Source organism: Hetaerina americana, unplaced genomic scaffold (genome assembly GCF_022747635.1).
Source record: "Hetaerina americana unplaced genomic scaffold, ioHetAmer1.1.p SCAF_10, whole genome shotgun sequence".
Classification (NCBI taxonomy): domain Eukaryota; kingdom Metazoa; phylum Arthropoda; class Insecta; order Odonata; family Calopterygidae; genus Hetaerina; species Hetaerina americana.
Window position 1 is genome coordinate 31,990,793 of NW_027286070.1, and position 26,134 is coordinate 32,016,926.

The following is a 26,134-nucleotide window of genomic DNA, read 5'->3' on the forward strand; positions in this document are numbered from 1 at the left end:
ACCGCCCCTCCACTCCCTTTTGAAACTCCTCTAGGTCTCCCTTCGAACTTCCACTCAAAGAGTCCACTCCCTCCCCTCGTCCTCGCAGGAAGAGAGCACGGCCATCTCCTCCTTGCCTCCTTCACTTTTCGGGTGTCGTTGAACTTGCGTGGGTGTCGACGAGGGGAGTTGTGAAAAGGATTTGGAATCGGCAGTGGGGAGGTTGTGTGGCGCAGGGGTGGGGTCGAGAGGGGAAGCCGGGGTTTCGGCGGCGGGGGAGATCCGAGGTGGTGGTGTCGGGAATTGTGAGTTTTCCTAGCGGGACTCTAGGGGAAGGATGGGACCAGAGATGGGTGGGTCGCACACACAGCGGCTGCAATAAGAAGGTGGTATCAGTTGGATATAAGAGGAGGGCAATAAAATTGGTCGCGGGGAGTATTTTGATTTCATTGGAGTGTGCCTGAGGACATTAATGATTATGACACTGTGGAGTGAGAAATCGCAGTCCTCGTGATGCGATTTGGTAGTCATTTTACACATTAAAGGTGCGAATTAAAACTAGTTTTATGACAACTACCTGGGTAGAAAATGTTCGGTGGACATCGTTCGGTATTTGCCTCCAAAATGTACTTCCATACATCATCGTCCCATGATTGCAACATGGATGACGAAGGCACGAGGGGCTCGTAGCACATGAAGGGATTTGCATGACTATCAGTGCGGCAACGGGTGGAACCGTTCCATAAACTTTTCTTATTGATAGTATATTTAATGCTACATTTTGTTCATCTTCTAAGGCTGTCAAGTGTTGTTTTTGTCTACGTATGCCCTCTTACTGCGCCTGTGTTGCGCCGGTGGTTAAACTGCAGGGTTATCGGGATTAAATTACAGTTTGCCGACACCGATTGAATGGAAATTGAATCGATTCAGGGAAATATATTTTGCCGTTCAGCGCCCACTCTTTAACGGAAGGCTTAAAAGTCTTTGAAAAGAGATTCAGATTCGTTTTTCAGCTGTAAATTATGCGTAAAGGATGCGCGCACAATCCCTCTCTTTTTTTTAAATCCGACCACTCTACTCTCTCTCACTACTGCAACAACGGAATAGTCGAAATTCCTCACCTCCTCTACGTCCACCGTATCACTCGATGGCACCAATAAACATGTTCTCGGAGGACCCGAGCACCCTCTTGGTGCTCGCAACATCATTTTCGCCCCTCGACTTTTGTAATGAATCATCTCTGTTAATGATGTGCCTTTTTCCCCTCCGAAAAAGAAGTGACGGACTCTTGTGGGACCTTTTTTTTCCTAACGCTCCTTTTTTCACCCGAGAGGAGTGAAACGATCCTTCCCTTTCGTTCTTTTTCTTCTGGGTACCTGATAAGAGGGAACTAAAGGTATGGACGGACGTTGAGTAAGGGGGATGAGGTTTGGGAAGGAGATTAGTTAGGTAGGATGGGGAGGTGAGGTGGTGTGGGAGAAGGCGACGGAGTCTTTGACGGGTAAGAAAACGAACGGGGAATGTGACGTGGGCCGAAGGAGGAGGAGGAAGAGTAGGGTGCGTGAGAAAAGATGCGGAAACGGTGAAGAGATGCGGAGGGATATTATTCGCGTCTCCTCCTTAACACCCTTCGCGGCTGACAAACGAATTTCCCTGCTAACGTCGTTAAAAATCAAATTTGTTATTGTTTGCTGAATATTTTTCATATACTAGACGCTGAGGTACATAAGCCCTTGACAAAAATGACCTTCGAAATTGTATCGTTTAATGCCAAGCTAGAGAATAACAACTAAAAAAAAGAAAGGAAAATATTTTTGCCATGCTTACCTCTCCCGAATCCCTTGAATAACCATTTCATAGGAATTAGCTTTTCTTCTGTAGTTTCAATTAATCCATGGCCGCAGTCTTTTTTGAAGAAACACACTTAATTGTGAGATAATAAACCATCACCTCGATATGACTTCTGTTTGGCATAGGCGATATGATTTCACTTCAGTGAAATGTTACATGGTTTCGCCGGAAGGAAAATTATCTACATCTTACCCTGCCAGCCGCCACGAGGGCGTATGGCGTAAGATGTTGTCACCAGCTATTAAGGTAATTGTTGATCGGTTATTAATGGCATTCAGAAGAAGCCAAGTAGCTGTAAATCATGTTTCCGACTGTTGTTTTCTCGCCTATCACTGTAATGCGGCACTAGTGCCATTCCTTTCGTGTCAATTTTAAACTCAAATGATTTGTACTGTTCTATAAGTTTAAGTAGTGCATGTATTCTTGGTCTTGTGTACAGTGTCTTCCAGCCAAGGGTATTCAATAATAATGTGACGGTTCCAGTTTGTTCATGGTGATTCTTCACGAAACTGGGAGCTTTTATTCGTGTCCAGTTTAATTCCATAATTAAGTCCCGCGACGGGTACCAAACACTCGAAGACCATTCAAAATGAGATTGTATAAATAGGAGATGAGAGCGCTTCTTGAATTTTATCACTCGAATATTTCCCAACTCTGTTAGATGAACCCCAGTTTCCTTAAAGCAGCTTCGTTGATATTCCTAACGTGGATTCTCCACGTTAGGCCTGATGAAAGTTTGGCCCCCAGGTATACTACCTGGCAAGCTAATATTGTTTCTACCCCTCCTTATTTGCAGATGTAAGGATTTCTTCTCCTAGAAATTCATTATTGAACACTTTATCAGATTTAATTGGATACCTCACTCATGATTTCAAGCGCAAATATTGTCGAGATTGCCGGAGTGAATCTCACATTCCCATTAATTACTTATATCGTGGTAGCTGGCGCACGTTGCTTATAAGCTCAACTATTTTGATGACGTGGACAAGTATAAAGTAATACTCATTCACGTTGTATAAAATTGGTCCTCACTTTAAATCCAGAAACAAAGAAAAAATCTATTTTGCTTGTAGGGACTGTATTAAATACACAGGAGGAAAATTTTTATAGCTGCCTTAATTTACAACTAATTTTACCGCAGAATGGTCTTGGTTGATTATACTTCCCTGAGGTCTACATTATTTCCAACTTTTTTTGCCTGGGAAGAGGGACCCTGTGCTTGGATGAGTCTTTAAGGGACATGCAAAGAAAATAAAACTCAGCAAAGCATTCCGACGCTACCACGAAGAATCCCTTGGCATTGGGTGGAACCAATGCCAAGGGATTCTTCGCCGACAAGAATATTTACTTATTTGTAAAAATGTGTGCGTAGAGTAGTTGCGAGAGGGGGAGTTGGTATCGGGATAGGGTAGTAGGTAGGAGACTTGGCCACGAGGTGGGGGTCTGTGGGAGTGGGGGATTGGGGGAGGGAGGAAAGGTAAGGGGGAGGAGGAGGAGGTTTGGGACTCGTCGCGGGCCGACAAGTCGTATTTCTCCGTGAGAGTCGAAGTGACGGCCTGATTTATAAGACGGACGCAACTAATTAATCGCATTGTCATAGGCCATTCAAAGGAACGGATTGGGGCGACGGGTCCTGTTGAGTGAAGAGTGCGAGGAGGCGGGGTGTCGAAGGGAGAGGGATTGAGAGAGGGAGAGAGGAAATATGAAGGCGAAGCGTTTGGAAAGGAGAAGAATGCAAATGGGAGTAAGGAGGAGGGGCGGGGAGCAGAGTCGCCTTGGCGCATTCCATACGACTCGCATTGCTACTTCACTACTACCCAGCCCTAAATGAGAGCGGAGTTATGAAATGCAAACGTAAACCAAAAACGCAGTTATCAACCAGTAGGACGGTTTGATAGGCGATGGTGAAAAAATGTTTGCATGGAAATGTACCAATTTAATTTCAATCATCATAAAATTCGGGAATACGGGATATCTCAGCAAGTTGATTTTACCTTCCCTTGCCAAAATGGTGTGCTTCTTCATTTGGTGAGAAAACTATCGACGTCGTTTATCAGAACAAAATTCTTGTGGTGAAAATTGTGGGAATGAATGTGGTATTTCCCAAAAATCCTCCTTTCCTCCTTTGCATTGACCGGCTGACGTTTCATCTGGTCTCAAAATATGAACTATGTGAAAATCATGAGCCAATGAGTATTATTAGGTGAGTAAAGATACAATGATTTAGATAGTTTTGAGCAATTGAGTCTTAAAACATAATAATCATTTCATCAATTCCTTTCTATTTTCTTGAGAAGACACTGAACTCAATGAATAATTGTTTTGAAGATAGTACGTTTTAAACGGCATAATCCATGTCTTACTGATTTGCTTTTGACTTGATTTTGATTTGACTACATTAGCCAACTTTGAATTAATATATTGCTTGCATCGTACTGTACAACTGAGTACGTTTATGGACTAGACCCAACACGGCGTACGTGTTTTTACCAACGTATACCTTATAGTACTTCGAATTAGATTTTTCCTCTCGCTTGCCCACCACCTTCGAAAATCACTATACACAATGCTTTCTCTCCTTCATTTTTCTCTGGAAAATATTATTTTGTTGCTAACATATCTTCTTGTATACCTATTTTATTATTTTCTTATTTTTCTAATTTCACTCATTCATTTTGCGATAAGTACCAAGGGACCAAAGTTATTTATTTTTAGTGAATTAAATTAATCAACTAATATTGTAAAAATAAGATAAGGGGTTGGACGTGTCTTAATTCTGCGCTAATTGCGCTCCCCTCCGCTTGCGATGTCTCAACGATATGAACTTAGCCATGAGTAAGGAAGTATGAACGATGGTGGAATTTTATGCCAGCTAGCAATGGGCGAGACGAAAGGGAAGTACGAGGGAGGAATGAGGGGAGAATAATGAAGGAGGGACGAGAGGAGAGGGCTGTGTGGAGAGCGAGGGAAGAGACGCGAAGGGGCACGGTCTCTGGGGAGGGGAGGGCAGACGGATGGGTGGGTGTGGGGGAGGGTCGGATGTGTGGGGTGGGGGTGGTGGTGTGGAGTTGAAGGGTTGGAAAGGTGTGGAAGTGGTGTGCGGTGTGGAGAGGGCGGCTGGAGAGGCTGTGTCGGCGGTGGTGGAGGTTACACGCCGGGACTTTACAGCAAAAGCGTGAGATGTAGTGTATGTAAAAAGATATCGCTTGACCGTCCTCGCATTCAACTCGCCAAATACCTCTCCTCCCAACTCGGCTCTCTCACACAACCTCCCGTCCTCCATCCCCGACCTCCTCTTCCTCCACCAGATGGGGGAAAGGGTGGACGCTATATTTGTCCCCTTCCCACCACCCTCTCTCCCCCTCCCATCCCTTACTCACCCTGCCGCAGTGGAGAGTGTCGGGGCCATCCGATCGCACACCCCTTTAAGTCTTCGTGACCCGGCCGCCTCTGTCCTTCTCACACACACACACAAACACTCTATTTCCGTCCTTTCTCTCTCTATTTCTTCGTCCCACCTCCGACCATTTATACACGCATACATGCATACGTATATGTATATATTTATATGCAAGCATACACAAAACCTCTTCTTTTACGCTCTTTGCCGCCACAAGATCTGCAGTGTCGACAGATGACGGTGGGTCATGCATCAGTCCATTATTTTGACTCTAACTCTTGGTTGGTTACTCATCCATCCGTTTCTCCTTGCGAGGGTCTATTATATCGTATAAGGCATCGAGCGAGCTAAAATACAGAACCTTGAACATCAATTTTTTATCCGGCACTTTCCGTGGAACATTGACATTCGTTTGTGGAAACGACTTATAAAGATACAGTTTCACAAATTAATTCGACTCTATTTAACTATAGGTAAGGTTTTGCTATGGCCTAATTGTAATGGACTAATCTCTATTGATTTTGTGCTGAATATCGTCAATTGCATTTTTGTTTAGAATTTTTAAAGCTAAATTATCGTGAGATACTCCGAATGGAGGCTTTTCTAAATCGTCAACTTCATTTTAATTCATTCATAAATGTCAAACTTTGACTCTTCACCACTTATTCGACGGAAATCGCCATAGTACTAATAAATTATTATGTCAGATCCTTTAATATAATAAATAGTTAAGAAATATCAAATAATTATTTTTTCAGTTATTTACGTCTAACAAATATTATAGGAAAATTATTTTTCACACACCTTCATTACTAAATAAAATTGTCACATGAACATAACAATTTTATTACACTGTCACGGTTTAAATTTGCATTGGCGATAGTTTCGTGTAAAGTATTTTCTTTCTTGTTCCGTAAAAGTTCAAATTTAAACAATTTGACTGTCAAAAATCATTACTGATTGTTACTAAATATGGTTCTCTTCCGTTGAAAATATTTAGGTTTAAACGGTTGTTATTGTGCAAGTAAGTGCAATTTCATTAATTGCATTGCATTGTCAGTACCACGAATACTTGGTTGAAAATCTTTTAGCCAGTTAATAACTGTAAATGCCTTATATCATCCTAAGCATTGGGTAACTGGTAGATTCATAGGGTCTTGTATCCCTCATACAATTGTGAACGTACGTCTGTATCTACACGAATGGCCAATTGAGTAACTAAGGTGTACGCAAATCAATAATTGAAACAGATTACTAAAAGCCGACCTTAAAATCTTTCTGTGAAAACGATTGTTGTCATATCTTACTTATAAAAACATATCATCTCTGTCTGAATTTATTCAGTTTTGTCTCCTCGTCCGCCGTCAACACCTTTGCTGTGTATTCTCTGAATCGCCTTCTTCATTTCCCCTCCCAACCTTCCTCATCCCACCTCCTCTTCCCCCTCCTCCAACCTCTGTCTCCTTTTAAAGGAAAACATTCGTAGTCGATATCTTCGCATCCCTCACTCCCTCTCGACCCTCTCAAGATGGAGGAAGATGCTTTCTTTTAGGTGTGCTTGCGAGTGTGTGTGTGTGTGCCTGTCTGTGTGTGTGTGGGGAGCTGAGTGCCTGACCCAGTGGGAATAAACGGCCTGCAGTCCCTCCCCTGGAAGTGTTGATAATCGATGTTTGCCGCGACTTTAACTTACTGCCTTTGATACTCCCTACCTCTCTCTCTCTCTCCCTCCTCTTCTTCTCCTCTTCCCTCTCCTTTCGCACCCCGCTCGCTCCCTCTTTCTCGTCTTTCGTCTCCGTGTTCGTTCGCTGTTATTTATCAGCTATCGCTTTGATCTTGATTGTCGCCTGCGTTTTCTGTTCCTTCTTCCCGTGGCCGTCGACCATGCGACCGTGAAAATGGCGAAAATTAATGAGAGGGAGTTTGTTTTTAATGGTCGCGGTCTAAACGCTTCCTTTTCATTCCGAGAATTGCATTTCTCGACTCAGGAATGCAAATAGCGACTATTTATTGCGGTTGCGTTGGAGTTTTGTTTTGTTGCGGAAAAAAAGTCGACCATCGACGTGCGGTGTGATTTTAATCGATTGGTAAATTGATTAAACTCGGTAAGGTGTCGTCAGTTGATTTTTTTTTCATATTTCTTTGCTCCTTTTTCCTGAAAATGAATGAAGGCTTGTTTGAAGTTTCCATTTTTGCTCTCTCATATCGACATTGCTTCATCATTCACCAACTCAGTCGACCATCGGCGCATGTCGCGATTTTAATCGATTGGTAAATTGATCAAAGTGAGCAAAGCGTAGTCGTTTTATTTTTCAAACAACTCTTTGTTGCATTTTTTCATAAAAACAAGCGCAATTTCGTTAGAACTTACAATGCTTCCTCTTGCGAACTAGAGTTTCTTCATCGCTTCACATACACGAGCTATTGGGAGTTAAATAATTGCAGTCTTCTGATATTCTCAGAAAATATCTTACTTGACGTTATAGCGCTGATATTTTCGCGCACCGTGTGGACGTTGAGGAGTGGTTCGTCGCGTTATTGAATAGTGGCTAATATTAGTTTACCAGGCGTGGGTAGAAAAACAGTTTAACATCATCAGTAATTCGTTTTTTCGAGCTTCTTCCAGCCACGTTGTCAAATCCAGCAAATTTTCGATTCAGGTGACATGGTGGAATCGCTTTGCAAATTGCTTCTTCAATAAATGCTCATTCAAGCGCCTTTCAGGAATTCTCTAGTCATCCTTCATGTAAAATCGTTGATTGAATATTTAGTGAACCATTAGAAAACTCAAGTTTTGATTTTCATCGTCGTTTTGGACTCGGGCGCTCTCAAACTTCTTCAGTCTTCTCTCTCCTTAGATTTTTCCCTCTTTACTAGTTGACCTCCTGTTCGAAAATTGGGGGAGGGGGATAATTTTCTGCACTTATGTAGTATCACTTCGGAATTCAAATTCTTTTACTCGAACATCACCTAAGTTGAGACATTCTAGAAGCAGTGGGAACTCATTCCTCGGGCTCCGACAAACAAGGAGGAATTTTCATTACCCCGGCCTTTCGGATCACCAATTTGATATCTGATAATTGATTATGTCCTAATACATTATCTCCTATCCAAATGTAACCCCAACCATCTTATTTAAGCGTAACAAATTCTTGGATAACTAAATGTATTCTGAGAACATCCCTGTCATAAAACACTATGTTCTTATCGCATTACTTTCGCCACTCGACTTTTTGATTTAGCCATTTAGTATTTTCCCAGCGTTCCACAGCCTGAATGACTTAGGTCGTACACTTTCGATGAATTCGCCGACTCTTTGATCGCCTGCGTAGCCCATAATGAAGGGATGGTGGACTTTACTGAGGAATTTAGATCTTTCGAGTTGACTCTCACAATCTGCCTCCGCTCGTCCCTTCCATTAACCTGCACGAATGTCGGACCGTGAGGATAGCCAATCGGTACCCCTCCCCCATCCAAGCCTTGATATATGTCTTGCTTCTGCACGCCTCTAGGGTGACACGCGCTGCACTCCAGAGCGCCTTTATCCCACCACAGGGATCCCATTGATTGATACGGCCTTGACGAGTATAAATACCGGGTCAGGAGAAGTGCGTCTCTGAGTTCGTCATCGGTAACCAATACTCCTTTCAACGGGTCGTATCCATTTGTATTTTCTCCGCGCCATTCCCACCTCCCATGTCTTAGTGAATATCTCAGGTGTGAGATACTTTCGAATCGTGCCATCTTCTTTTATGGCATCAGTTACTGCCCTGGCCGTTCGGCCGACGCTTAACCTCACATCCAGCACTTCGACCTCGGTCGGAAATCAAAGTTTTCTTTTATCTGTCGAAACTGAGACCACGATGCAGTCACTCTCGTCTCGTTTTTCGTGAGTGTGGTCCCTTGAGGTAATCGGATCAGGTAATCTTCTCAGGTTTATTCACACCTAAGTAAGAAATGTTTTCAATACAGGGCGAACAATTGAGTGTCATTTAATGAATGATATTTTCTTAGTATTTATTCTTTCTCATTCGGAATAAATTCAGGGATCTCTCTTGCCCGAATAATAAATATTACACGTTTTTGTCATAAAAATAAATGCATGATCAATTATATCAAAAAGTAGATATCAATAAATTAGTCAGGCAATGAGACCAGATACTAGTTATACGTTTATTAATTCAGATTGAGTGAAAGTTGTTTTCATCACGTGCTCCGCTTTAATTTCATCAGGAAAAACAAAATGTACAGTCTACATCTATACATGACAGCTCTTTCGTATACTTACTTGAGAATAGAGAGAGGTGGACCATGTTGCATCTTGATTATTAATTATTTATTTATTTAGAGGAAATCCGGAAACAATTTTTTCAGCTTTTACATTAGCATTTTAAAACTTGTAAATAATGACTAAGAAATAATAATAAGACATCCAAGCCGTAGGTTGTGGAAAACCACCTAGGCGGAAATCGAATCTACGATCTCTGGGTTGACGGGCGGAGGCAGTACCCCGCTGCCATCGGGGTCGGTCCCTTGGGTGAAAGAAAAGATCAAAAATGTAAGCTTCGTGCTTCCACATCTGTTGAACTACTACGCGACGCAGGGAAGGAATGCAAAGGAGTGAGTGATGATCTGAGGACCAGTAATCTCTTTGAGGACAGGGTGTACGATTGAAAAATCTTGTCACCCTCTTGAATTGAACCCGGGGCCTGTAGGTTGAAGACCAATGCACTATCCACCAGTATCAATCCAATATCCCGCTCTTTCATCATGTGGCCATTTAAATGGTGACGGGGATGCTAACGCTTTATGATTAGTGAAGTGCGGGGCTCGTCAAAGACGCCTCGTTCAACAGGTGTCACCATTGTTAAGAGCGCCCCATACTCTCCTGTTCCGGCGTTCCTATACAGGCAATATCATTCATCTCTTTCTCTCTCTCTGATTTGCTTCTCCTCCGTGCTTGAGTTAAGGATGGACGTCGATGGTATCGAAGCAGTCATGGGCGGCAGGCGATGTTCGATTATTCCACCATCGGAATATTTTGATCGCAGGGATCTACAATCCATGATAAAGGATATGATGTTAGAAATGGCGACGACTGATGCGGAATAAGTAGTGAAAGTAGGCATATAGTTCATAATACGCAGACAGTACATAGATGTAATATTAGTATAAGTTGACTCGACTACGAAGGTTAAATGCGATTCAAAATTAATTATCTTGTACGTCAAGAGTGCTCCTTAAAATTCAATTGTGATCGCAAGCTAATATTCGATTTAGAGGGTCTTAAATATTTATTAATGTGAATTTTATCCATCACTATGCATCCATTTGATACGTCTTAAGTAATTTTATGTGGAATTAGTTCGATATGTATTTGTACTGGTTAGATAATTTAGAGTTAAGATGTAATTTTTGGCTTGCCATAGAGGTTTTAGCACTGCGGTTACCTATTATATGTCACACGGCCCATGTCTAAATATTTAGGCCCTTCCTTTTTATTTTCAGAAGTGGATCCTATTACATATCAGCTAATGCCGAAAGGGCATAATTGTAATACCTATGGGATCATCCGTAATAGAATTATTTCTGTTTAAATGCTGGAGTTTAAATTTAGAAAATTTCAATAACATTTTATGAATCACCGTTATCAAGGATGGGTAAGAATGGGGTAAGAATCAAAGGATAAGAATATTAAGAAAAATTTATGTGGAGCGCGATTTTGTGTAGCGCGGTAACTTGGTTGTTGAAACAAGAATATATTCGCACATTGGAGACGGGTGAGGAGAAGAATGAAATAAATAAAATGGGCGGAAAGGAAAACCAACGAGGAAGTACTAGACATGGTGGGGAAGGGTAAAGATGGATAGAGAGAGAGAAATCAATTGAAAGGAAGTAAGTTGAATGCAGAGTATTTTGATTGGCGATGGAATGTTGAGGACAGTGATGGAGGGAAGAATGTTAGGCAAGTGGGGAATGGGAAGGAAAAGAATATAGGTATGTTGGTCGGAATGAAGGGAGGCAAGAAAGTATGCGGAATTGAAGAAGGGTCTATTGTGGTGTTGCTGTGTCCTGTTGTGCTGCGTTAGCTGAGACTTAGAAATGTATCGGTTGATAGTCTGCTTGTCCATCCTAAAACTATCTTCAGCGGTAGAATGTCATTAATAAAAAATAATGTGTTTCGGCACTTGAAATGTTCGCTATCTGTGACCCGTCTATCTGTAGCCAATCCAAGCGGGCCTGTGGGCTTACGGGACAGGCCGTGGGGTGGGTGGGTGGTGATGCAGCCGAGGGATCTTCGGGAGTCCACTGCGAGGGTGCCGCCGGACCACGTGACGGGGGTCGATCGCTGTCGAGACAGAGGACTAAAAGAGTTCTTTCCTCTTGTTGTTTGGTCGCTCTTTTCATTTGACAAATCGGTTCATTAAAAAAGCATGGGCATCGCAGGTGGCGGGAAGGAATCGCCTCGACGAGAGGGAGGGAGGTATAGAGAGGGAGTGAGAGAGAGAGAGAAAAGAGGAATAAAAGAAATAATCCCGAGTAGGCGTGAATTCCAAACGCAGCACATCCTTTGTGCTTTTTTTTCTCTCTTTCTCTCTCTCTCTCTTGGTTGTTCGTCAGGAGGGAAAAGAATGCGGGCCCGGGTCTCTTGGTGGGGATGGTATAAAAAGCGGAATTCGGATGTAATTCATAAGCTGGCGTGCGTTTTTTCTCGCGTATTTTGACTGGAAAATTCGCCACGACTGAGTCACAGGTGGTTGAAATCTTGTGTGTCGCGGATCGGAGCGAGGGGGAGGTCTTGAGTTCGATCGAGGGATTTGACAGGCCATTTGACACCGACGGGGCCTATCGCGCGTGAAAAAAATCAAGTTGAGCGAATAAAACATATGAATTGAATTAGATTAATGTTTGTAAAAGTGGAAGTTTTTTTTCTCCTACCCCGTCAACGGCCAGAGTAAGGAGTAGGAGGATGGAATAATTTATGCCACTTCGCGCCCACCGTTATAGATTCATGTCGTCATACATTTAATTAGTTAAATATTTAAATCAGGTGAGGTGAAATTCCTGGATTGAAATCTTGGCATCGTGAAGTGTAGGTTGGAGTGTTATAAATACGTTCTTATTTGTCCGTTTAACTGCGTGGATATTTGTCCATACTGGAACCCCAAGCTCCAAGGAACGTGAATGAAAGCGGATTGGGAAACAAATCTGTATACCAGTCGTTTAGTCTTGTGTCATAGAATATTTCTTTGGCTCCTTTCAGACTTAGCTTGCTTCGTCATCGGAGTACTCATTTAATTCCTGTTACTGAAGCGCTGAAGTTTTGGAGCCGCCACAAGTCCTCGAAATTATTCGTATTTTCCCTCTCCTTAGGTTGACACGTCAAGGTGTCGCCTTTGCAAATGGAATTAGATTAATATCTTGATCGTTAATGCAGTATACCATTGAGGAATGGCCTGCAAAGTAATTAATGGCTCTAAAAACACTTTTCGATGAATTTGTTTTCCTTTGCCAGAATATATCACCGCTAGAACTCTTGCCTTATGGTCACAGTATCACTCCAACATGTTTCCTCGTTGTTAACATCATTTTATTTTAAGCGTTCGTTTGTTAATTTTTTTTCTCCTCGCCGTGAGTTTATGATTCAATGGAAGTACTATTTTAAGATCACTCCACATTGTCTATCTTAGAGTCAATGTACTACATCAACATAAGAATTTTTAACTCGCGGAAATGTGTTTCTCTTTGTTCATTAGTGTGTTCTAATTTCACCATATGACTGCCAAAACTTCGCATGTACTCAGTCCCTCAGTCTCTCGCATAAGTCTCTTGTTTCCTTCGCTGCAATTATTAAGATATTTTTCCCAAAACGAGTTCACTACTAGTATCAATCTTTCCTGGAATCTACTGCTCTTTATTTATCCTTTCTCTATTTGAATTTATATTAATTTAACCGGGCAATTCAATCTGCCTTGTGACGTAAACTTCCTAAGGTGCCAGCGTTAAGCTCTAGTTCCCTTTAATCCCCTAAGAATCTTTACTTGCTCGTTAATTTTATGGCACAATGGTCTCCAATGTTAACATCATCTTAAGATGTCTCGGAACACAATTTATTTCATTAACATTTTTCGAAATACTTAATTAGTTTTTTACTCTTTAGATTCAAAATAATGTTCAAATACATGGACAAATATTTCTGTGGCTTAGTTTACGAGTACTAACAAACATTTTCACTGTCTACGTACGAATCTCTCGTATATTCCCAAAATATACTAAAAATTCGAGAGAAATGGCCACAGAGGAAGAACTAGAACTCTTAGCCTTTCACACGTAATTTATCCCAAATTTCCCCACTCATCCGGTTGCTGAGATTTGGTTCCCACAGCAAAACTGACAAACCGAAACCAATGTATGCATTTTGTGTGAACCACGAACAATAATGCCTTAAAAAGATAAAGGTATCGTGTAGTGGCAGCATTATTTCCACTCGAGTGAGCGCACAGAAAATAATATTTTCGTCCCTCGGACAGGTAATTCCGTCTCGTTTTTGTCCAACTGCCAAATTGATTGCAAGCAAATAAAACGGATAGTTTCTGTAGCAAAACTCTGTTGCCGACAGAAGCAAAAGAAGCATCTAACTATTGCCACAAAAAGGAAAATCACAAATTACACTGGCGGAAGCCTTTTAGTCTTCATTTAGTTTTTTGGCGTAATTTATTTTGATAATTCTTCAATCAATCGATACCGACCACCATCGAGTTCCATATAAGCCTGAATGAGGGACATGGAAAAAACTCCATTAAAATATTACTATTCATAGAAGGTGCTGGCCCACGGAAACGATAAAACACTCAAAAAGGTTCTGGTGAATATGTATGTATATATTCACCCACACAAACACCTATGTGAGGCAAAAACTTAGCAAAATTTTAGAAAATGATTTTCTCGCGGGTCGTCTCCGAAAATAAAATAACAATTTTTATTGAAAAAGTGGACTTCACGAAAGGTGTTGAGCGCTTGTTACCTCGTCGAAGAACAGATGGCACTTGCGTTTAGTTGCATTTAAAGGTAGACTCGCCCCTACAATGTTGCATATTGTTTGAAAATGTGTCTGTCTTTGCTGGTAAGTGGTAAACTTTGATATTTCGCCCAGCGCAGCCCTTAAATGTCCCTTAGTGATTCCTCAGATGCATCTACCAGCGCGGTCGCGAGAGTGTGGCTTTCGGTGACTGATAACCTGAACTCGAGTACTTCATGAACCTTGGCAAACCCCCTCCCCCACTCCCATTCACCACCGAAGTCGGCAATTCCGCTGTCACTAATTTAACGAACGAATTCCGCCGGAGCAGAATAGGGTGAGCAGTTTCGATAAAACATTTTTTTCCCTCATTGCGTGTGCTGGTGGTGGGGGGGGGGCAGGGGTCGGACGGCGGGGCGCGCGAGAAAGAGAGAGGGAGAGAGCACCCTTCGGTTTGGAGGATAGGAGGGAGAGGGCGTGGCGGCGAGAGGAAGGGCGGGCGGGGACGGGGAAGGGGGGGTGGCGGGAGCCTCGGCGTCGTCGCCATCCTCGCCCAATTAATATGGACGCGTCGGCGGCAGCGGAAGAAGCCGGGATGAAGGGGGGGGGGAGGAGGGCGACCACTACCACCACCTTCCCTCCTTCATCTGGTGGACGTCACCCCTACACCGCCCCTTCACTCCTCCGCCTCCTTGCCTTCCTCCTCCACCCTGCCCTCCCCTACTCTCTCTCTCTCTGGATAGAAGGAAGGATGCTCTCCAGCTCTTCGCTCGCCCTCAGTCGGCCGCCGCCATTTTGAATACAGCCCCCCTCCCCAAGGTCACCGTCGCCTCGCTGACAGTGCCTTGCTTCTCTCTCTTTTCATTTCCACCTCCCTCTTCTCTCTCTCTCTCTCGTCTTCCTATTCCCTCTCCTCCCGGATTCCTTGACGCTCGTGTTTGTAACGAGCCCTCATTAAAAAAAAGGCGGCGAGGAGGGAATTGGAGGGGGCGGTGTGGGGTGGGGGATGGAGGGGAGAGGAGGAGAGAAATTGGTCGATTGGGATTGAAATCCTATTGTTTCTCGAAAATGAATCTCCGCCGCGTCTCGGTGTGACATCCACAAAGACGATTACCTTTGAGGAATGGGTGGAAAATTTGCGCCGCGGATGTTTTGTTTTTTTTTTAATTTTCGTTTTGCAATTAGGTTAAAGCGCATTCTCTTGGTGCAACCCCAGCGGCTTTTGTGGACACCTCTTTTAATGGATTTATCCTTCCTACGGGGGCGTATGGCTAGGGGTGTCAAGGCAACGGCCATTGTAGGATTAATGGTGACTTGATCATCCAACGAAGACACTGCATGCCTGATTGAATGTAGGAATGCCGAACTGCGCAGGAGTATGCTTTGTCGCTGGAGACAAAGTGATCATTCCCCTCGATGACTCCGGTACTAACTTTCAACTTACCTCCATGAAGCAGAGTTCTTTTCGAATATATTCTTCAATTTGGGCGGAAAATAAGTCTTGTACCTAGTTTTAGCTAGCAACCACTGCGAATTAGTGCGCTGACTATTGTACTGGCTTCCCACTCTAGGGTTAGAATCCCGGTGGAGCCAGGTTTGAAATACCCGGAAACTTCTCTTGGAGTAGAGAGTACTTCAAGCCAAGTACGCCTTCTGTCGGATGGGGCGATAAGCGTCTTTTGTAGTAGAGTAGTCTAATGGCGATGCCAGATGTCTCTCTGCCTTTCTTGTATTCCAGGAAAACCCTACCTCCACGGAATTAACCACCTATCTTTGATGGCACAAATTTCTTTAGCTGACTGTCGTCTTTCCTAATAAGTGCTACTTGCACCATCCTAAACTGGCGTCGAAGATACTTTTCTTTCCCCTTTAAATTACAAATTTCAATTTCATCCTTCAAAAGTAGTGTTAGCCGTGTTCAAGTTGTAACTTGAGTCGTTAGGTCGTGCTTATTAATTATTCATCGTAAAACCGAATTTCTTTGACTCATGGTTGGCGTTTGATGTTGTTCTACAGTTTTTTATAATATGCAGTTGATATACGAGGGTCATCCGGAAAGTAGTACCCGTTCGTGAAATAAAGACACAAAAGTAAATATTAACAAACATAAAAAATTTTATTTGAAAGAGGATACTTTAAACTACTTCTCAACATAATCTCCAAGCAAATTAAGGCATTTGTCATAACGTGTGACAAGTTTCTGTATTCCTGCTGCATAGTCCTTCGCCGCCAGCTCATTGAGATACGCGAGGGACCCATCTTGCACAAATTTTTGCATAATGCAGATGGTGTTTAACAATTTCATGAACAATTGTTCGAGAAACATTGGGAAAATGCTCACAGATGTCATCAATTGTGACGCGCCGATCGTTCCTCACGAATTCGTCAACTGAGCTCACCAGTTGGTCTGTAATGACAGACGGTCTCTCCGAACGCTCATCGTCGTGTGTGTTCCCCCTCCCCATGTTGAAGTTGCGACACCACCGCCCAACAGACGACTCGTCCATTACATTGTCTCCATACACCTCCTTTAATTGGCGATGAATATCACATGGGCGAACGTTTCTTGCATTGAGGGATTTAATCACTGCCCTCACTTCACAACTGGCGGCGTTCTCAATTTTTTTAAACATTGTAAACAATCACAGAAACAACACAGGCAATGCTAGCGTCACGCAACTTGGCTCAGAGAAGGCAGACAAGCCACTGAAGCTATCTGACCTCGTCCAGCGGCTACTCGCGTCGTCAGCACTTCATGCGGCACGAACGGGTACTACTTTCCGGATGACCCTCGTATACACTTAGAGAAACAGCCATGGCTGTTATTATTAAGTGATGATGATAACATGAAATAAAGTGAATAGTAATTGTATCATTCTAACCGAAGTAGGCCGCTGCAAGAGAGAAGAGAGTTAAAATATATGTATTGTATGATGGGAATTCAGGATGTGAATGAGGAATCCAGTAAGATAATCAGTGCTTAGGGAAAATCTTGGGTGAGTTATTCATAATGTAAAAATGGGATGGCTCTCGCTTATTTTGAATCATACATATATCCATTAAATTAACAGTATAATATTGCGATACCATTAATTTCTCTGTTGTTTATAGATATCCCCGACTGGATTTTGAACATCTATGTGAATATATGCGTTGAAGGATGGCATATCTTTTACGAATTCACCGAAGCGATATCCTTTAAAATAAACTTTCGATAGATTTACTTCGTTTTGAACGTTTAATTGATATTATCCTTTCATTGATCATTGACATTGAGGCGATAAGTTGGTCTGTTGAAACTCAGGCAATTCAATCCTTCGTACTACGTTTTTCATGGGAACTCCCTGGCATTTATGAATTAATTTATTCTGGAAAATATAACTATTGTTTAAGAAAATCTGAACTTTACTCAACAGTGTTAAAGAGTTCTATTAAGTGTCTAACCATCGACAAATAATGAATTGAGAATTAGCCATTAGTGGAGAGTAAAACTGAAATCTCAAGTATAATGTAATGCTTCAAATATATTCATAGTTCATCGCACAGTTTTGCTCAATTAACTACCTTCTAACGTGCCTGGTGAGATGTAGCTATTATGCAACAATGGTTTCAATCTATGAGCATTAAAAATCACGAAAGATGTTCTTTTTCAATCTTCCCTTGGGTTCGAAAATGATCTCATACTCTTCGGAGGACACCTCCTGAACAACACTCAACATTAATGTCCCTTTTGTATAAGTGGGGGAATATAGATCCTTCTTCCTTCCTTGCGCCCCCCAGAAATACTCTCCGATTGAAATATACCACCCATTCGTGAGATTCAAACACGTGGCTTTTTGGATAGGAGTACTTGTCATCGTCACCAGACTATGGCGATGTCACGGATGGGGTGTAATTAAGTAATGCTTAAATTTGATCCGAGAGAAAGTGTTGAATTATGATGTCATAAGGTTAGCGTAGTGTTCAAGGAAGGTATCACGCCTCAGTTGAATCCATATGTGTACGTTTTATGTATTTTTGGCAAAGAAGCATTGTGTGACGAGAGACCAGAGGCCCGGTTCCCTGTGATAACAAGGGTAAGGGCCGTAAGTATTAATCTTTCGATTGGCGAAAGAAGATTCGGGGGTCAGACGTTTGGGCGGGGAACGGAAGAGGGTCGCGGCGATGCACTCACCAATCCTCCAACGGGGGGAGGGGCAATCACTCGGAGATTTCGCACAACATTCCTTTCGCCAACGTTCGAAATACCCTTTTGTTGATCGATTTGCGTGTGAGCCTCAATCCTGTTGTCGGGTTGGACAGCTATGGCGGTCTTCATGTTACCCGACGGTTCCACAAAAAGGACATTCATCCTTTTTTTTTAAAAAAAAACACCCTTCCACCCTTTTCCATCTTTTCCATCTTCGACTTCATCCCTCCATTCAACCCCCTTCTCCCGCGGACCGTTTTCATTGTGAATACTCAGTCACCTCCCTCCACACTTTCATTTCACGTTCCTTCCCCTCTCAACGAACCCCCTCCCCGGCATCTATCATCTCTTTCTCGCTTTCTCCCTCTCTCTCTCTCTCCACCCCCCTCCCTGGTCCTTCTTTCTCGTGTTCAACCTCCCACCCCACCCCCGCTATCCGCCCCGCAATGCTACTCTCGCAGTCACCACCTGCGGCGCCACAGGTGTTGCGTTGGTGGCGTGTGTATGCGCTGGTTGGAGGTGGGTTTTGGGATATATCAGGGGGGTGAGGGATACTGGGGGCGAAGTCGGTGTGATGGGATGGGGTGGTAACGAATACACAGCGGTCCAAAGGGAGATGGTGGTATGACGTCACGGCAGATGAAACTGTGATAAGGGAGTATTATTCCTTTTGGTGGGGGTGTCAAGTGCTGCAAGGAAGAGAGAGAGGTTTTTTTTGAGTTTGCAGCTTTGGGGTGGACATTAGGGAAATGAGATTGTTTATGGGACGGAGTTTGCGGTACGCATGTTTGAGATGACGCGAGGTTGTACAATATCCAATGCCTTTAGTATGGACCTTTGAGATTAGGAAAGAATATACATGTAAGTCTATCATATTTTGCAGTAAATAGGGCGTTTATTAGCGGCATATGCAAACTTTCGAGGCGATGCTTCCGGTGAGATTCACTGAAATTGGAGCGATTTTTCGCGGTCCAACGTTGTCACTGCCTTTCGCTCATGAACATATCCTGAGGCAAAGAAGTGCCCCCCCACGTAGCAAATCTTGAAATTCTCACGCACTCTTTTTCAACGAACTACTTCGAAAACCTTAGAAGAACGGCGAGTTTTCGGAAGGTCAAGTTGAGTGGGAGATTTACCGTCGTCCATTCTGGTCACGTAATCAACAATAAGTTTACAGGTGTTGCTGAAAAGGTCCCTGTAAATATTCTGTGTATCCAGCAATTCATGTGTAAATTCTTATGAGCAACTTCTGTCATATACCGAATCTTATGTCCTGTTCTACCGCCCGTCTTCAGCCATCAGAATTCTGTCTGATCCCAGGATTCCGAGGGAGATTGTTGAGCTGAGTGATGTACCAAAAGCTTGAGCATCATCATGTCGTCTATTTCCATAGTTTCGATACGTTGGCTACATCCAATTTCACTAGATCGCCTTGAAAAATATATCAACATAGCATCGATAAATCATATCACCCAGCCTTCATTTACGTCTACATCTCACCCCGGAAACCTCCACGGAGCCTAAGTGCATCGGAGCCTGCTAGGTCACTATCCATTAGATTTTAATTACTGATTGCTGTGGCGTAAACTATATTTTTTATTGTTGTGGCCTCAAATTCTGTCAGAAAAAAACGATTTGATTAAGGTATGTCGGTTCGTTTTATCCTGCCTTCGTAAATTGTTGCTGGAATCATTCCGTGTCAGCTTTGAACTCGAAGAATATGCCCTTTTCTTAAAATTTAGGATAAAGAGGGACGGTAGTGCATGGTGCGGTGCGAAGGGGAAGGAGAAGAGTAAATGTAGATGGAGTGCGAGTGGGAGAATAATGAAGGATGTTCTGTGACGGTGCACGACCACACCCGTTTGTGTGCGTGTGGGTTCTGAGATAGTTTTCTTTTAGCTTACGGATACGATCGCAGCTTTCCAAAAATCTCTCCATCTCTGGTTAATGGGTGTTATCATTTTGATTTAATATTTCTCACCGTGGTCAGACACTTCACCATTCCTGCTAGGCTCACATTTCCCGTCTCCTGAATAGGTATAGAGCCGGGGTATCCAACAAACGTACTCTAAGGGACATAGTTGCAATCCGGTTACATGTAAAGAGGTCGAAAGGGTTGCGTTATGTTTACACCGTGTTTGCGAAGGAAGAGGAAGATCAGCTTCCCCGCTGACGTCAACGTGCACTGCCCTAGAGCACGACAGGAGCTCGCGCGAGCCTTCCGGGAGCTGATTTACTGCATCAGTGGTGTAGAGCTATCCTTAAAAAAAAAGTTTCTTTTTTTCCGATGAACCGAGGAAACAAGCGGGACTCCTAAAAGAACATCATCAGCGGTATCGGAAAGAGGAGGGCGATTGACAGCGGCGACCCTACAGCTGCGAAGCAAACGTTATGCCTTCGTTTCTCGATCTAGATGAAGAACTTCCGCATTTAAATCTTCTTTTGCCGAACGCCCCAAGTTATTCACGGAATGGAGCGACGGTGCTCTTGACGTGACTGCGCCTGGCTCGGTATATTTTAGTGGGACTCACTGAACTGCCGCAGCGCACTCACTATTGTCTTAGCTCGTAATTTATTCAAACTAAAAATCATGAATATAAACACATCCTTTATATTCCGTAAGTCTTGTACTTTAGCAAATTGGCTGTATGCCTCCTAGACTTGGAAGTAGTTCAAGATCGTAGCTAATGGATGATTCCCGAACTCTCTGGAAAGTCAGAATGACCACTCGATCAGTTTTAAGTTAGGGCCGTAACCGCAAAGCGTATTAAGTGACACAGGACAGCAATTTGAATGTATATATTATGTGTGGTGCTTCCTTTAAGGAAAATGTCTTAAGTCATTGTATTTGAGGTTTGTGCGATTAAAAGGTCTAAAGTGATATCGTACCAAAACTTGATATCAGTGGAGTAATTGAATAATTTCGATGCGACCATTTAGTTGGAGTGGAACTCGCAGCTTTTGGCTTATATTATCAACCTGGCAACTTGACATTGCCACGGTTATAGACCGGTTCAATCAAATAGGCGTAGTATTCATTGTTAGTGATGCAAAAGAACTTCCCACTCTCCACTAACACCACTTCAGTTCTTTGAAAACGGGATAAAGATACTAGTCATTCTAAATATTCCGTGAATAATGGTTACCATTTTGTCTACTCCATAATCTTCCCATATTCATCCCTGATTATTTTCAGCAGAAAAAGAGCATTTCCACGCCATAATTAAATCCCCTTGGTTTTCGTCATGAAATACAAGTGATTATTTAGAATTTAAGTAATTATTTTCATGTATCTCTATCTCCTAATGATTAAATTAATACTTTCGTTATTAGCAATCCTTTGACGTATTCCTTCAATCTCCTATATGTTAACTTCCATCCCAGTTTACGTCAGCCATCATCTGCTTCTTCTTTGCCGTGCGAACACAGTGAGCGGATGCCTCAGTGGCATATCTACATGTTTTATTTTCTACAGTCAAATCACAGGGAAGCAGGACGAGGGAGTTGGCATCGTCAATTAAGGCACCGGACATCGGGTTTACTAAAGTGAGCAAAGATCCACTCGTACGCCACTCCCTGCAGTCCTTCACATTGACATGCAACTAAGGTGTAATAGAACACAAGACGTTAAATTCGCAGATGTAGAGAGTTGATATATTATATGAAATCTTTATTGGGAATACAAATAGTTGTAACACAAAGAGTTGATTATGAAATATGATTAGCATGATCTCAGCTCAATTTCAGAGTTCGTGGTAGAACTGGTACCCATCAAAGTCTGACATGGTAATGTGCATTAGTTACTTTTAACCGGATGGTCTGATGTGACGATATAATGTGGCACGTGAGGAAGGGTTAATTATTAGGCGCCAGAAGTTGAATTATTCTCTTCCCTCATGAAACGAATTAGTCTTGTCTGAAATATAACCTCGGAGATTGAAAGGGGTCTAATCCCAGCTTCTCGAAACCCTCAGCTGTGGGAGTTATTGGATATTCCTTTGACCCGGATGGGTGGAGCGGATAGGTGCGGGGGAGGTGGAAAGGGCGCGGCTGTTAGGGTGGGTCGGAGGAGGAGGGGTTGTGGCATGAGGCAGGTAACCCGGAACATCCCAAACCCCCGTGCGCATTCCTACCCGGCCGCCGCCGGGAGTGCAAAGGCTAATTGGTCGCGAGGGAAAAATGAAGGATTACACTAGCGAGTGGAGGTTGTGGAGAAAGCAGGAAGGGAAGGGACACGTGGTCTGTTTGATATAAAAAGGGTGTAGGCCACTCGAGAATCGATTCAAGCCTGAAGGGATGACAGGACTGTCGGTTTGTGTTGGGAGATGTTGAAATCTTGATCCGTCAACCGACGTATTCCTTTCTCACTCTTACGTCTCCAGTGGCGGTGCTCCTTGGTGGAGTGAGGTAAACAGACATGTTCCCGGAACTATTCCAAAGTAGAATTTCAAAATTAAACTGGAAATACTTGTCTGTATACTAAATCATTTAAGTTGGGAACGCGTTGGTCAATCGTTTCTTATAATATGTTTGTTTTTAGGTAATTTTATCAAATGTTATTATAAATTTTAAGAACTATAGGGCCGATGTACGTTAATTTTCAATGGTTTGCAGGAGTAGGGAGACTTCTCATTTTCTATTCCTCATGAATATCTCTTCAAGATCTATTTAGTAGAGGAAACTGACATTAGAGAAGCAAGAAAATAGTAGACAATACGAGTAGAGAGAAAAGTATTTGTTTTCTTTGCCGTATTGGAATATGCCTCCTTTCAAATTAATATAATTCCGAACGTTCTTGCTCCGTTCGAAGGATTATTTCACCGCATTCGGCTGAAAACCAGCTCAAAGGGTATAATGGTTTCATTTGTATCATTATTCTTACAAAGAAGATAGAAAATATCCTGTCTTAGTCTGAAATGATTTGTTTTAGGACCGTAATATTTTGAAGGTGGTTTAATATTCATCTACATACACCTACATGGCACCAAGCAAACCACCGTCATGTTGCTTCGTATATATTAATATTCGTAGGGGGTACATATTAATGCGACATGGAATGTGGTGAGGAATACACATGTTTAATATAGCATTTGAGTATTTTCAGAAATTAAATGGAAGAAATGGCCGAAGTCATTCGTCATTTACTTTGGCCGAAGACGGAGGGAGCCCCGAGCCTCAGAAGGCCCATTCACGTACTTGTGACCAGGATGTCAATAACTTCAAAACACATTCAGAGAGAGCCACAGAGATTCTATTTTCTTTCTTTTAGATCATCATTCCGCCCCCATCTGTTGCCTCCGACTCCTCTTGTCCCTTCATCCCTCCGAACATCTTCCTTTTTTCCCCTCTAGGAGCATGAAAAGAAAGAAAAAGAAAATAAAAAGCGAGGATACGACCCCCATCCACTCTCCCTTCACCCCCCTTCCCCCGCATCATCACCCCTACGTCTCTCCAACGTACCCTATGCTCTCCACCCCCGCCCCACTCCCGACCATACACCCCCACCGTTCTACGTCCATGACAGGTCGGAGTTGTGGCCCACGCCCTACGTCGAGTTCCCGCGTGAATAATCGGGGCCCCGAAAAAATTCATTGTTGACCGGGACATTTACGAGTGCCCTGCGGAGGTCGTCTCGGAGGGAAGAGAGAGAGAGGGAAAGGAAAGGAAGGGGTGCGGAGGGAATGGGAAGAGTTCTCAACCTCGCTGGGAGCATAGTGCGCGCGCCCTTGCTGCGCTAACAACCGACCAACGGGGCCCACGCCCCGGATTTCACCCCCGACCCCACTCCCGGCTCCTACACAACCTCCACACCTCCCTTCTCTCTCTCCCCCCTCCTTCACGGGCACCATATTAACTCATTTCCCACCCTCTACGTCCCGTGAACCCCATCCATTACTCCCCCGCAGTCCCGAAACCCTCCCTCCTCTCCTCTTCCTTCATCCCGCATCACCCACCCATCTTGGCTACCACCTTCTCTCTCTTCCTCGCCGCATCACGCTCCTGCATCAACGGCCGAGTAAAATTTCCTCACCTGTCACTCGAGCGCCACTTTTATCTCGTCCCTCTTCTCATGCCCTCCTCCTCTTTCGCCTCTCCCTCATTCTTCTCTCCCTCCGCCCCCTCACCCTCTTCACTCATCTTCTTCAGGAGTTCAGCAACCTCATCCCGTGCCTCTTAGTGGTATCCCCCTGTATGTTATTCACCATCCACCTCCCTCCTCATTCTCTTCCCTCGTATTTCCATGGAATGCCTTATGGACTTAGGGTGCTCTTCCCTCTCCCGTGCGTTTTATTGTCGAGTGACGGCCTGGGAAGGGGGGATGGAGGATATCGAGCGGCACCCGCGGGAATATGTGCTTACGATTCGGTGCCTCGGTTATATTTTTGAACACCGGTCTTCGTGAGGGGTACACGTTGGGTTTGAGCATGGAACCGAAGTGAAGGTTTTGTCGTGCCCGTGTTGTGATTGGTCCCCGGCCAGGATCTACCTTCCGTGGTCGTCTGGAGGAATGTGACCGATACCTCTGTCCCTTGGCGGTGGTCATAGGGAAGGCTTCCGTGGAGGGGAGTGTTTTCCTTGCCTCTCCGGAGGGAGTCCTCACCTCGTTTGATGAAGTGACGCGACAGTAAAACGCCGAGAGAGAGAGAGAGAGAGGGAGGAGATTCTCATCCCAATTTCTCTTTCTTTCCCTCTAATGATTGTTGTGACTGCTTTAAAATAATGACGGGAAAAAGTGCTGCTCCTCTCCTTCCCTTCCGAAACTTATTCTCTGCCCCTCCAAACTCTTTCACTCCCGCGAGAGATGGTAGAAGAAAAAAGTGTTGGGAGTTGGGTGGCGGCCGGTGCGATGGACGGGGAGAATCTCCTCTGCCGTAATAGCGATTTGTGTTAACTCGCTTCGATAGTGGAAGGATGTAACGGTTGATCATTCTTGTCTACTCATCGCGTAATTATCCTCGAAATTCCCCGGCGAATGTCTCAAGGCTGCCTGCCTTCATAACACGGGGCGGACGAAGCGTATGCTATCCTGAACACGAAATTGGATTCCATCTTTCCTACGAGCTTCGCGTCACAGATATTTTATTTGTCCAGTGCACTCACTGCTCCGCTCGCTTTTTTGAGTATAAAGGAATTTTGGCCGCATGGAATTTTTTTAAGATCCTTCAGTCACCAGATTTGGGTATTTTTCAATTTATATACAATGAATATTCATAGCTTCACAAGAATCCATATCCAATGAATGAGGTATGACCTTATATAAGCTATGATCATTGCACAATATGAAATTTAAACGACGTCCATAGCCATTTTTCTATGAAGCTCTAGGTTATTTTTTATGACGTTTACATCAATACTACTAAATTTCAGCTCTTTACTAAGGCTCATGTGTTACGAGGGCTTTTTAATGGGCCACTCAAAACAATGTCATTATTGAACTGCACTTCAAAATAATAGATATTATATCTTGTCCGATTTAAAAAAATACTGAAAATGAAGACCTTAAAAATCTTAATACTGTTTCGCTGAAGATAAATTCATTATAGCTAAACATCGAATATGTTTAAAACATTAATGACTATTTCCATAATTTGTCATTGAAAAAGAAAGTCCAGGAAATACCCATTGAGTTAGTAAATGTACATTTAGAACTGATATAATATCTGTCGCTACACATACTTCACCTGGTCTGGCGTCAAGT